Source organism: Grammomys surdaster, unplaced genomic scaffold (assembly GCF_004785775.1).
Source record: "Grammomys surdaster isolate TR1022 unplaced genomic scaffold, NIH_TR_1.0 136, whole genome shotgun sequence".
In the NCBI taxonomy this organism is placed as follows: Eukaryota; Metazoa; Chordata; class Mammalia; order Rodentia; family Muridae; genus Grammomys; species Grammomys surdaster.
This window is the reverse complement of record NW_021604594.1, coordinates 7,030,550-7,042,560: the sequence shown is the minus strand read 5'-3', so window position 1 is coordinate 7,042,560 and position 12,011 is coordinate 7,030,550. Positions and strand designations below refer to the sequence as shown.

General features: G+C 39.9%; 1 protein-coding gene across 3 annotated transcripts in view; it reads right to left on the bottom strand.

The window, feature by feature from the left end:
* Positions 1 to 12,011, bottom strand: part of Znf385b (zinc finger protein 385B) — a 271,044-nt gene that overhangs the window by 77,189 nt on the left and 181,844 nt on the right. The window lies entirely within an intron of this gene.

Sequence of the window (12,011 nt, the reverse complement as noted above, 5' to 3'; positions counted from 1 at the left end):
AGAGAGAGAGAGAGAGAGAGATGCAGTCTTTACCTCCTTGTAAGTGCAATGCTGGAACTAAAGCCAAATGCCACCATACCCGGCATGCTTCTCTGTCTAACTCTGCTTTGAGAATCCCCTGTCTAAACAGAATCCTAACTGATAGTTCAATACAACACAACAAAAGAGAACTTCTAGTTGAAGCAGGTAGACCAGCCTGCACAAACCGCTTCCATGAAGAGAAAATATACTACTGTTGCAAGATCGAGCAGACAGAAACTAAGATGCCAGTTAAATTTTATCTATTTTCTATTCCTTCCTTCCTTTTAGTGAATCTCAGATTAACAACGAAGCCAAAATGGTAATATGACAACACGCCACACATTTCGTACCTTTCCAGAGGGCAGGAAGGAGAGGAGGGGATGTGACTGAAGACTAGCTATGACCATCGACACCCTCTTCCCGTGACCTTCGCCAACAAGGGCTACGTACACTTCCTAAATTTTCAAGAGCCTTTCAAAACTGTATCACCAGTTGAGGAGCAAGCATTCAACACACGAGCCTGTGGCAGACATCTCACATCCAAACTCTCTTGATGGCTCATCGAAAACCACTGGCACTGGAGCCTCCTGTGCACTAACTTTAATATTGCCTGCTCCTTTCTCGGACTGTGAACAAAGGAGCACACTCTCAGAACTGACTATCCTGTAGCTCCTTGCAGTCTCACCTTGTCAAATGGAATGTTTTAGGATTTTAATTGCCAAATAATCCCTGAGTGGTTTTACGGACATGGACTATCAAAACTATTTTCTATTGTGTGTCCCTGTCTCTATTATCCCTTTGTGTGGCGAAAGGCGCTCACCAGCTCGCTTCAATAGAAAACACCTCTGGTTCAAGTTTGTTTTTCCATTTATGTTATAAAATTATACAATGGTTGTAAGGGAAAATAAAGAGCTGTGATAAATGCCCCACTTTGCTTGCAACGGTGATAATTGCTTTATTGAATAAAGCTTTGTTAATTGTATAGCTTGACATTCAAAATTTGTTCATTTGACTCGAATTATTTTACATGAATGCAAAGAAGCAAGTAGTTCAATCCAAAAGTAGTTTTTAAATAGAACCATCTTGGTTTTTTTTTTTTAAGTTTGTAAGGGAATATGGTTATTTCCAGGAAAAGAAAATTTATTATCCAAACTTACTTCAGATATACATGAAGCCTTCTCTCTAAATAGAGCCATCACGAAATAGGGGACAGTGGTTCCAAAGAACACAGTCACCACATTACTAATCCATCCAGTTTGCTCACACAGATAGGGCATCGACATTTTCTAATCCAAAAAAACCAGAAACGGGGTTGGAAGGTGGCTTAGTGACTACTGAGTTCAGATCCCTAACACGCATGTAAAGTAACGAGGCATGGTGTAATGTGCCTGTCGACCGCAGCACTGGAGTGGGAACTGATACGCAGAGCTGTCAAGCTTGCTAGCCCACTGGCTAGTTGATGAGCAGCAGGTTCAGTTTGAGACTGTTCCAAAGACACCCGATGTCTACGCCTGGCTTCCACATGGGGATGAATATGGTGCACACCCTGTGGATTACACAGACAACAGCAATTGATCCCTAAGATGATGATGCTTTCAGTTATAACTTAAAGATAGTTTTGGTCCTTTGAACCTTTGGTCCATGTTGTTCATTAGTGAAACCATAACTAGGCCCAAGAAAGAAAGAAAATACTACATGGACAACGTGGTAAGTTGTCAAGAAACACAGAAAGTGTCTCTCAATAACAAACGACTTATCATTTCAGTTGGGGCATGGTGTCACATGCCTGTGATCCCAGCACGTGGGTGATACAGGAAGGGTGATTGTCAGGAGTCCAAGGCTAGCCTGGGCTACACAACTAGTAAAATAAACCAAAACCAAAACCAAAAACTTAACATTTTAAGCAAAAGGGTATTTAGAATATATCCATGCAGTAGGAAGATTTTCAGAAATGGTCCTAAATTTATTTATTTATTTTTTCATTTTCTGAAATTAGTTCTTTCAGGATGCTTGGTCCTTTGGTCCTCATGACACTGTTCTGAAAATTTTATTGACTGTTATGCCTCTCCCATCACTTCTAACATGATCTAAAATTGGTCAAATACCTGTTCCTGGTAATATAACTCCCTTCATTAAAATATTTTGTATAATTGTTAAGGAATCACAAAATACTTACCAGACAACAAAATCATCCACAGTCTCAATGACTGGCAGTTATCAAAATACTTGAGTTTTGACCAGCCCTCCTACAGCTAGGGTTAAAAGCTGTCCTCTGGGAACCAATCATGTTCTCAGCAGAGAAGAATATCTCAGAGATGTGAAAGCTGAAACGGAGACTGTAATCTTTTGTGATTACCCCTGAGGCTGAAGTGAACGCAAAAAGGAAAGTCTATGAATTGCTGATAATTTCCTGTGATGACCCACTCCCAGGAAATTCTGATATTACTCTTGCACCGTAACAAAAGGACTGTTCCCCAGACGTGTAGCTTCAAAGAACTCCACATCTGGGGGTCACGAGAGCTGCTCATCCATTATGGGGGCCAGGCCTGGGAGACGGCTGCTCTCTCCGAAGACAATGGAGGGTCTGATTGCGCCAGGACTCATCAGCTGTGTGGTACATACTGTCTTTCTAAAAAGTTTCATTTTTGAAATAACTGATTTAAAAAATATATCCATTTTAACTTACAAAAGTCCGAAGACTGATGCATTTTTCTGTTGCTTCTACTAGTACATATCTCCCTGATAAAATTTTATTTAAGCTGATATTTTTCTTCTGAGGAAAAATTGTCATGCACATGTACTTACCCTAAAGGTCTGTATCACACTTATGATGGAACCTAGTGAGTTGTAATTACTCAGAGTTTTGGTAAGTGATTTCAATTCAGGAAAGAATGTGTCTAGAGATGGAAAGCAGGAGAGGGAGGTGCATTAGGTAAAAGTAGAGAGAGGGATGAGAGAGTTCTCAGAATAAAACTTCACTGTCAGGATGGGAAGGATAACCCAGTATGTTGACTTTTCTGGACTGAGTTAAATCACTTCTTAAGTGGCCATGGGCCTAGTTACAGTTTCACTAATGAACAATGTGGACCAAAGGTTCAAAGGACCAAAACTATCTTTAAGTTATAACTGAAAGCATCATCATCTTAGGGATCAATGGCAAAGTCTCACAGGTAAACAGCTCTCGGCTTCCCAAGTAATTTTAAAGAAAGACAGAGTACAATCAAATTAATTGTATATTTTTTTCTCCCCAACCTGAGTAGATCCCTTCCCCAGCCTTTTCTGAATTCACTGGTGACCATCTTTACTACTTGGAGGAAGTTAGGTGATTCTGGTCTGTAATGGTCTGCCATTATCTCATTCAGCTGAACATACCGTGAAACCAGGTACACAGCTTTAAACTAGAGCATTCATTTCAAAAGCTCAGGTTCTTGGCCACATGCATACAATTAGTATCTATGATAATTAGGGTTTCTCTAATGCACAAAGTCAGCTCCAGTGGTGAACATTATTTATTCACCACAGTTAAAGGGATCAAAGGGATTCAAATATTCATATAAAGTATGATTATATTTAAAAATACTGCCTTGCTATGTTGAGTCGCTTTGTAAGGATCTAATATGTAAAAAGTATTTTAAATAATTCAAAATATTATTGAAATATGCTACATAGCATTTTGTTCTCTACCAAAAGAAAAACCAAATTTAATGAACTCTAGAAGTTTCCTAAATACTCAACCATACTCAGTTCTCTATGAATATAATCAACAAAACTTTCATTATATAATGATTTGGAAAGGAAGATATCATCATGTCTAGTTTTAAGATAGAGAAAAATGACATAATATGACCTTCTCAAGCTTATTTCCATGTTCTGCTTGGAAAGAAGCAGAGCCCTCTCCCTCCTTGCTCCCACATAGACTCTGCCTTCCAGGCCAGCGTGACCTGGACTCGTGCCTTCCTACGGAGTCAGTCATGTGGAGTCACTCCTTGGGTTGAAGATGGCTTCTCCAAGAGGTGGAATATAATGAATTATGGACAAGTTAACCTTGTAAAGGACACACGGCAGTGACTGTCTATCCTATCTGTGACTGCTAGCTTCCTCTGCTTTCGGGAGAAGCACAACGTAGAGCTTCACTTGACTCTAGGATCTGCTCACCAGAGACCAGGCTGCGGCCGACTAGACAAACCTGTCTTCTGAACACTCCGTGTGCAAGGGAGGCCTCTCTACTTGGCTTTGGGAGGATTTGTTAGGCACTTAAAATTCTGCCCCATGTGAAAAATGCTGTGAGAAATATATGTGCTTCAACTCAGCTTAGGTGAGTGTGGAGGCTAGCCCTTGCTTATCTCATTCTTTTCAGGTCTAGCCCACTCTACTGGAAGAAACAAGGATTCTCAGTTCTAGCTTTCCATCTTCTGGTCCACAAAGTGTTCAATCAGTGACATAGGTAGCCTATTTCATATATGAGCACATTAAAACAATTAACTGTTGGATAGCTTTGAACGCGCTAACACCCCACAATTCTGAGTTCCACAGAAATGAGGTGTTGTTCATATAACTTATGCTATTTGTCATTTTGTTTCAAGCATCTGAACATAAAAAGGAAGTTATAAAAACCTACAGTGAAAGCTCAATTTGTGAACAAGCTTTTCCCCAAGATTCCTACTAAGCTTGCAGATGTGTTTTAACTCCACAGATTGCTAAATAGCACTCCAATTCATCTTTAGCACCCTCAAAGCAGCCATAAAAGCAAAGAGACTGGAATATTCCACAGCGTACTGCTCGTCTGCAAAGAGACTTAATGCTTAATTCCGAGCACGAGAATCAAGGAGGAAAAGACAGAAAAAAAAGAATGAGAAAAAGCAACAAACAAACAACAACAACAAAAAACTCACGTTATTAGATCAGCTCCCAAGCTTTTTGGGAGCTGCCACAACCAATCACTGAGCGACTTAGAAAACCCTTTTCTGGGCTCTAGAGAATGTTTTACGTATCAATATTTCTCCACTTTCTTATTGAGGTTTTCCAGTCTGTCTGTCACAGGCACACAAAGGCTCAATGACTGAGACCAGCTAGTAGCTGACCACTTTCTAGTTGGATTTAAGACTTGCTCTTCAGGAGGAAATGCATGTAAGCGTACATTTAAATTACAGGAAGAAATACTGTAAAGCTAGACAAGAACCGTGTTTAAGAACCAGCATTAAAAAATAGGGTTTGGTTGGACAGTGGTGGTGCACGCCTTTAATCCCAGCACTTGGGAGGTAGAGGCAGGCCGATTTCTGAGTTTGAGGCCAGTCTGGTCTAGAGTGAGTTCCAGGACAGCCAGATATACATAGAGAAACCCTGTCTCGAAAAACAAACAAACAAACAAACAAACAAAGGTTTGAAAAATTAAAGTTACAAAGAACTTTGGTTCTTGGGAACTTGGTTTTTGGTTGGAGAGCTGACAGGCATCACAAATGAGCCTGCCACTATTATTCCGCTAAATGGATATAAGTATCCAAATGCTCTCTAACACTGGATTGCTACACCCATAGGTCGGTGCACCTCTTAGATCTCATCAGAGAGGTTTCTCAGTGCAGTAGACCATGGTTAATGCACCGGTCAAAGTTGAGGCAGTACATGTTGATGGAGTGCTCAGCCACAAATAAGACATTCATTTCAAACTCTCTCCCCTACTCCCACCCTGCTGCCTGCTGCAAGGCTCAGGGACCACTGAACAGGTCCCTAGACAGACTGTAAGAGCTAAGGCTCAGAAGAGCAGTGTGAAAAGCTATTTTCTGGACATAACAGGACATCTGTGCTCATAGACACACAGCAGCTGTGGTTGTCTACATGTGACAGGCACAAGATCAGGGCAACTCATATTCCAGTATGGAAGTGGAAGGGATTCTGGAGCTTGCACCCCTAACTGTGGTGCTACACAAAGCTGATCGCTTCTAGAAGAGAAGCCATTTTCTTTAAGTGGCTTCTGGTACACGGATCATATTCCAGTGGATGGTCCCACATCCTGAATTACATGAACAGTGCAAATTGGACTATATATATATATGTGTGTGTGTGTGTGTGTGTGTGTGTATACACGTACATACAGACAGGGGTATTAGGGGAAGAGCAGGGCAAATACGATGAAATTACATTGCATAAAATTCCCAAATTAATAAAATGTATTTTTAAAAAGAACAAGGCTGGAGGTTTCTTCTTTTCCTAATTATAAGAATACACTGAGAATATGAGTTGAAAATAAAGTTTTAAAGAAAATGGGCCATGTAGACACTCTTTCCAAGGTGACTCTTCTCTTGAAAAATGCTGACCTGGGGCAGTGCCAAGGCTGAGAACCTATCTTGCCAGAAAAATCTAGTGAACCCTCCAAGTACACATAATCCTTGAAACCCTAGCACCCAAGATTCAGCCCAGAGCACGTGAGGCTGAGACTGGGGTAACAAAAGGGGCATGGGAGGAGGACACAGCAGGTTGGAGCTGCAGAGGTCTCTTCCTAGACTCTCCACACCTCATAGGGACCATCAAAATCTAATCAGAATCTGCAGGGACCATTTGGTGAATTCCTGCCAGGGAAGAGCTATTTGTCAACTTAACCTCTGCTCAAGACATGCAGGAAGTGGTTGTGAGTGGGTGCCTTAACCAATGACTTAGATAAGGCAAATAAACTGAGCCCCTTTCATAGATGCATCCTTTATACATACGTAGCATGGGGTCTTTAGTACAAATTTTGAGGCTCCTGACTGAGGCAAAGGATACGAGTACAAATGGCATGTGGTGATCTGAGGGGGCAGGAAAACAACTGTGTGTGTTGTCACTGTGAAGTTACATCTTTTCCCCAATGATCATGTCTATGTGTTTTTTTTTTTTCCTGTGTCAAATTTTGTGGGGATGCAATATTTTCTAGACATACGTTCCTGTGGCTAAATATTTGTATAAAAAATGTTGTTAGCTCTTTATCACATTTTAAAAGTTTTCTCTGTTTTCCTTGAAGATTTATTTCTAACTATGTGTGTATATCTGTGTGTGGGTATGTGCACATAAGTGCAGGTGTCTGGCAGAGGCCAGAAAAGGGCAGTGGAGTCCCTGAACCTGGAGTGACAGGCTTGTGAGCCGCCCGATGTTAGTGAGAAATAAACTCAGATTCTCTGCAACAGCAACACACACTGTCAAGCCATCCCTCCAGGTCTGCTATAAACATAATTTTTTGTGATCATCTCAGAAGTATTATTGATGAATGTTCTAAGCCCCATAGTGGGCAACAATTTCTACCTCTTCCAAGTGATTCTGAGTATCTGCAGAAGACTTCATCTCAGTGTATCTTAATGTCACACATCTCAAAGCCAGTGGTGGCTCAGGCTTTTAATTCCAGCACTCCTGAAGTGGGAGTTGGGGGCAGAGGCAGGAAGATCTTTATGAGTTCAAGGCCAGCCTGGTCTATGGACGGAGTTCTAGAACAGCCAAGGCTACACAGAGAAACTCTGTCTAGAAAAATGTGTGTGTGTGTATAATGTGGGTGACATATATGTGTGTGTATGTATGTTATATGACACATCATATATGAGATATATAATATCATATGATTTATGTGATATATATCTATGTGACATATCATGTATCATATACCTCTTCAGAATATATATAAGAGGAAGACTCTTTAATATAGTTTAAAGTTATGATCAAAAATAAAATTTCAACCACATTTTTAATTAGGCAGGGATAAGGCATAAGTGTAGTTAGTTAGACATACTAGCATCTATAAAATATTAAATACATAACTTATTAATGGTAGCAAGCACTGTTAGAGTATAAAAATCAGACCCAAAGAGCAAAGATTCGCTTTGGGTTACACCAGCTGAAGCATTCCACTATACAAGAACAAAAGAGAAATATGTACTTGAACGTAGAAATAAGGATTTACTCAATAGATGAAAGTATTAGAAGCAGGTGAAAAACTTCAGGGTCCTAGGTGATGATTTCAGGGTGTCTTACAATGACATCGCCTGAGTAATAAGCATCTACTCATAGCAAAGTGAATGTGATTTTAATTTTTGATTTCTGTTTCTCGGCACCAGTTGATAATGGCATTATTTCTATTCTAAGAGAGACTCTGAGTGCTTGTTGATATTTCCAGGCTGTGAAGGATTCAGACTGGCAGGGGGGCTGGGATGATAAGGTGACTTACTAATCGCATTGGTGATCTCACAGCTTGTCATGCATGACTCAGACAATCACACAGTGGCTTGAGACTCTATACTCTGGAATCATCTTTATTCTGCTCCACACATTTGATCATGTGTTGGGAAAAAAATAATTTCAAGGTAAGTAGTGAGATCAGATTTTTTTCCCCTAAATAATAAGGATCTTGAGCATCTTGCAATAAGACAGCAGTTGTACCTGCGGTTTCCTGGAAGAGTAGCAGAAACGTAGCAGGGCCTGAGAAGAATTTCATATAAACAGGCTAATAAAACACCTGTCAATCCACAGAGACACTGAGGGATGGTTGTGGTCTCCAGGTAGAGCTCTGGAGAGGAATGTTAACACATCTGTCCCTATATGCAGAATATTACTTCTTCAATGAGACTTTATCTACCAATACATATGCTCAAGTAAGTGGGGAACATATCTGATCTGAGCTCAAAGCAAAATACCACAAACTTCATCGTTTGACAGCAGGACTTCATGTTGTCATGCTCCTGGAGGTTGGAAGTCTCAGGTTAGGTCAGGTTACATTTAGGAATATATATGAATATACACACATACATATGCATGTAGTAACCATTAGTGAAAAACGAGGCTATAGAGTTAAGAGAGCAGGCAGGGTATATGTGAGGGTTTGGAAGAAGTTAAGAGAAAGAAAAAAATGTATTTATAATCCCCCCAAATATAAATTTTAATAAATTGAGAACAGGTTAAACATTGATTGAAGCAGGTTAGTGAGATGATTCAGTCTGTGGGTATAAGCAAGAAAACTGAAGTCAGCAGATGGGACGACGCAGACAGGAGACTTGATCCCAAGGAAGCTGCTTCTGAAAGACAAACATTGCCGCGGCAGTGGCAGAAATGAGCACCAGTGTGTAGCCAGGCAGAAAAGCCTACTGGGTCTTGGCTATGAAGGTCAAAACCTTAAAGAGAATTGATGTTTGTGTTTTCACGGTCTTCTCTTTATAAATGACACAAACCAGCCCTCTGTGCAGCCTAACCACTGAGGCTGGAAGCTGATCTTTCCAAGCTGTGGACATCGGGAGCCTAAAATATCAGCCTCCTGATGGCCAGTTAGTTTCCTTATTTGTCTCTTCTCAGCTTTCCTGGATGGGGTCTTATGTTTTTTGTTTCTTCTTCTTTTTTTTTTTTAAAGATTCATTTACTTATTTTAGTATGTATGTGCATTTATCTACATGTATGTATATGTGCCATATGTGTGTCTGGTGCCCTCAGAGGCCAAAGTAGTGAGTGCTTTATCCTTCCATTTATCTTTCCAGCTCCCTGCTTATTCATCATATATAGCATGGAACGATTCTCTCAGTTGTGGAGTGTGAGGCAAGACAACCTCTAAATGAATGCTGGAAAGCGTAGGTTCTGCAGTGTATAAATTCAGCATACAATAAGGCAGCTGTTTTGTTTTAGAGCAGTGGCTCTCTGCCTGTGGGTCTGGACCCCTTTGCGGGGGGGTCAAACAACCTTTTCACAGGGGTCTCATATCAGATATCCTGCATATCAGATTTTTACATTATGATCCATAACAGTAGTTTTACAGTTATGAAGTAGCAAAGAAAATAGTTTATAGTTGGGGGTCACAACAGGAAGAACTGTATTAAAGGGTTACAGCACTAGGAAGATTGAGAACCTCTGTTTCTTAGACTGTGACAGAATTAATTCATTTTTGATTCTTATTCATCATGCAGTATTCTGCTCTACTATAAACAAAAGAGAAAACATTAAATGTTTGTTTGTTTGTAGAGGCACAGTCTTACGATGTAGGCCTGGGTGATCTATATAGTAGGTCACTATATAGATCAGGCTGGCCTTGGTCTCACAGAGATCTGAATGCCTCTGCATCCATAGTGCTGAGATTAAAGGTGTGAACCACCACACCTGACTATGTCTTTTTAAAAAGAATTACTTTATTTTTATTTACATGTGTATGCATAAACATGTTTGTGAAGGCCAAAAGAAAGCACCAGAGCTGTAATTACAGACAGTTGTGCACCAATTCATATGGGTTCTGGGAATTGAACTTGGGTCCTCTGCAAGAGCAGCAACTGCTCTTAACCACAGAGCCATCACTCCAGGCTCCAAATATATGTATTTTAAACTAACTTGAAGAAGATAACAAAGCTTAGAATTTTCAAAACATTTATCTGTGGTCTTGGTATAGCAGTAGAATTGGTACGTTCCAGATAAAAGCTGATTACGTTTTTAATCATTTATTAACATTTTAAATATTTATTAATAACAGTATTGGCTGTAAAGAAAGTAAAAGTATAATTCAGTGTTTTTCAAAGAAAGAGTAGATAGTAACTTTTAAAATTTTCCAACAGGCTACTACAGCTGTTGGACAAATACATTCTGCTTCAGTAGAACTGGTTATAGAAGTTTGTATTTCATATTGAGAAAGTCATTTCCTCTTGTACTTAATGACTCTGCAGGAAATTTTCTAGCATGTGGCCAGCAAAGACATAGAAAGATTTCTGATTGGGCTTTGTTCTCAGTGAATGAGGTGGGAGGTGACATAGGCCTAAAGAGCCAAGGGCCTGAGGAACCAGAACACGAGTTTCAAAGTAAGAAGATTGTAATTCCAGTCCCAGATCCTCCTCTTCACAATAAGGGTGAAAACCACTGACTAGTCAATGCTTTGAGGCTTGATTACCTGACAGGATAGAAATTATCACAAATACATGACAATTTAGTATAATTATTAGTAGCAGTATAGAAACATTTCCCTAGGAAAGTGGCCAAAGATGTTCTGAAAATCTCCTAGAAAATTTCCTAAGTGAGTTTGGTGCTGGGACAGAAAAAAAAAAAATTGGGAAAAGGACAGTCATTTAACCTGCAACTCAGACACACCCACACACCCATACCCACACCCACCAAGAGAGACAGAGACAGACAAAGACAGACACAGAGATACACAGAGAGAGACAGACACACATACACATACACAAATGTTAGAGAGAGAGAGAGAGAGAGAGAGAGAGAGAGAGAGAGAGATGACTGTGTGTCTTTGAGAGAGGGCTCCACTATGGAGCCCAGCTGACTTTGAACTAAAGATCTTCCTTCCTTAGCCCCACTGGTACTGCATAGGTTTACCACTATGCTCACAAGACAAAAGAGGTCCACTAGGACTGGCTTAATTTTTAATACAATACTAGAAGTAGCATGTCTTGAATTTAGTAAACTGAGAAAAATTAGCATCTCTGGTAGGCTTTACTACAGTATCTCTTTTATTACAGTATCTCTGGTAGGTTTTCTTCACTTTGGCAATCAAGTAACATCTGTATTTGAAAACTTAGAGCTTATTTTCTTTTAAGAAGTGAAAGAGCTTTATAAAAAGAACATTCATTGAGTTTTATTAATATAGTATATCGTAAGATTGTTATGCACAATAAACAAGTATGATTTGTCAGTGAGCTCTATGCAACATCAATAAGCCAATACAAACTTTATTTTTATGTTAAAAAACATTTTTAAAGTAGTCACTTTATACGCATGGCATGTAAGACAGTTTGAAAGTTGACAATAGTGACCCACAGAACATGACTGAGTATCTGAACTTGCAAACACCAGCTGCAATCAGGTATCTTAGATGTGCAGCTTTGAGGAGGAGCTGGGAGGGTGGATGCCAGCTGTTGACAGCACATTCCTAGTATGGGAGTAGAGTGTGACCAGGGGCAGAGAATCAAGCTTTCATTTTGCCTGAAGTGTGAATGCTTTATTTGAAGTAGAACATGTTTGTAAGGCAGCTATAAATTCCTGTGGGGAAATTTAACAAA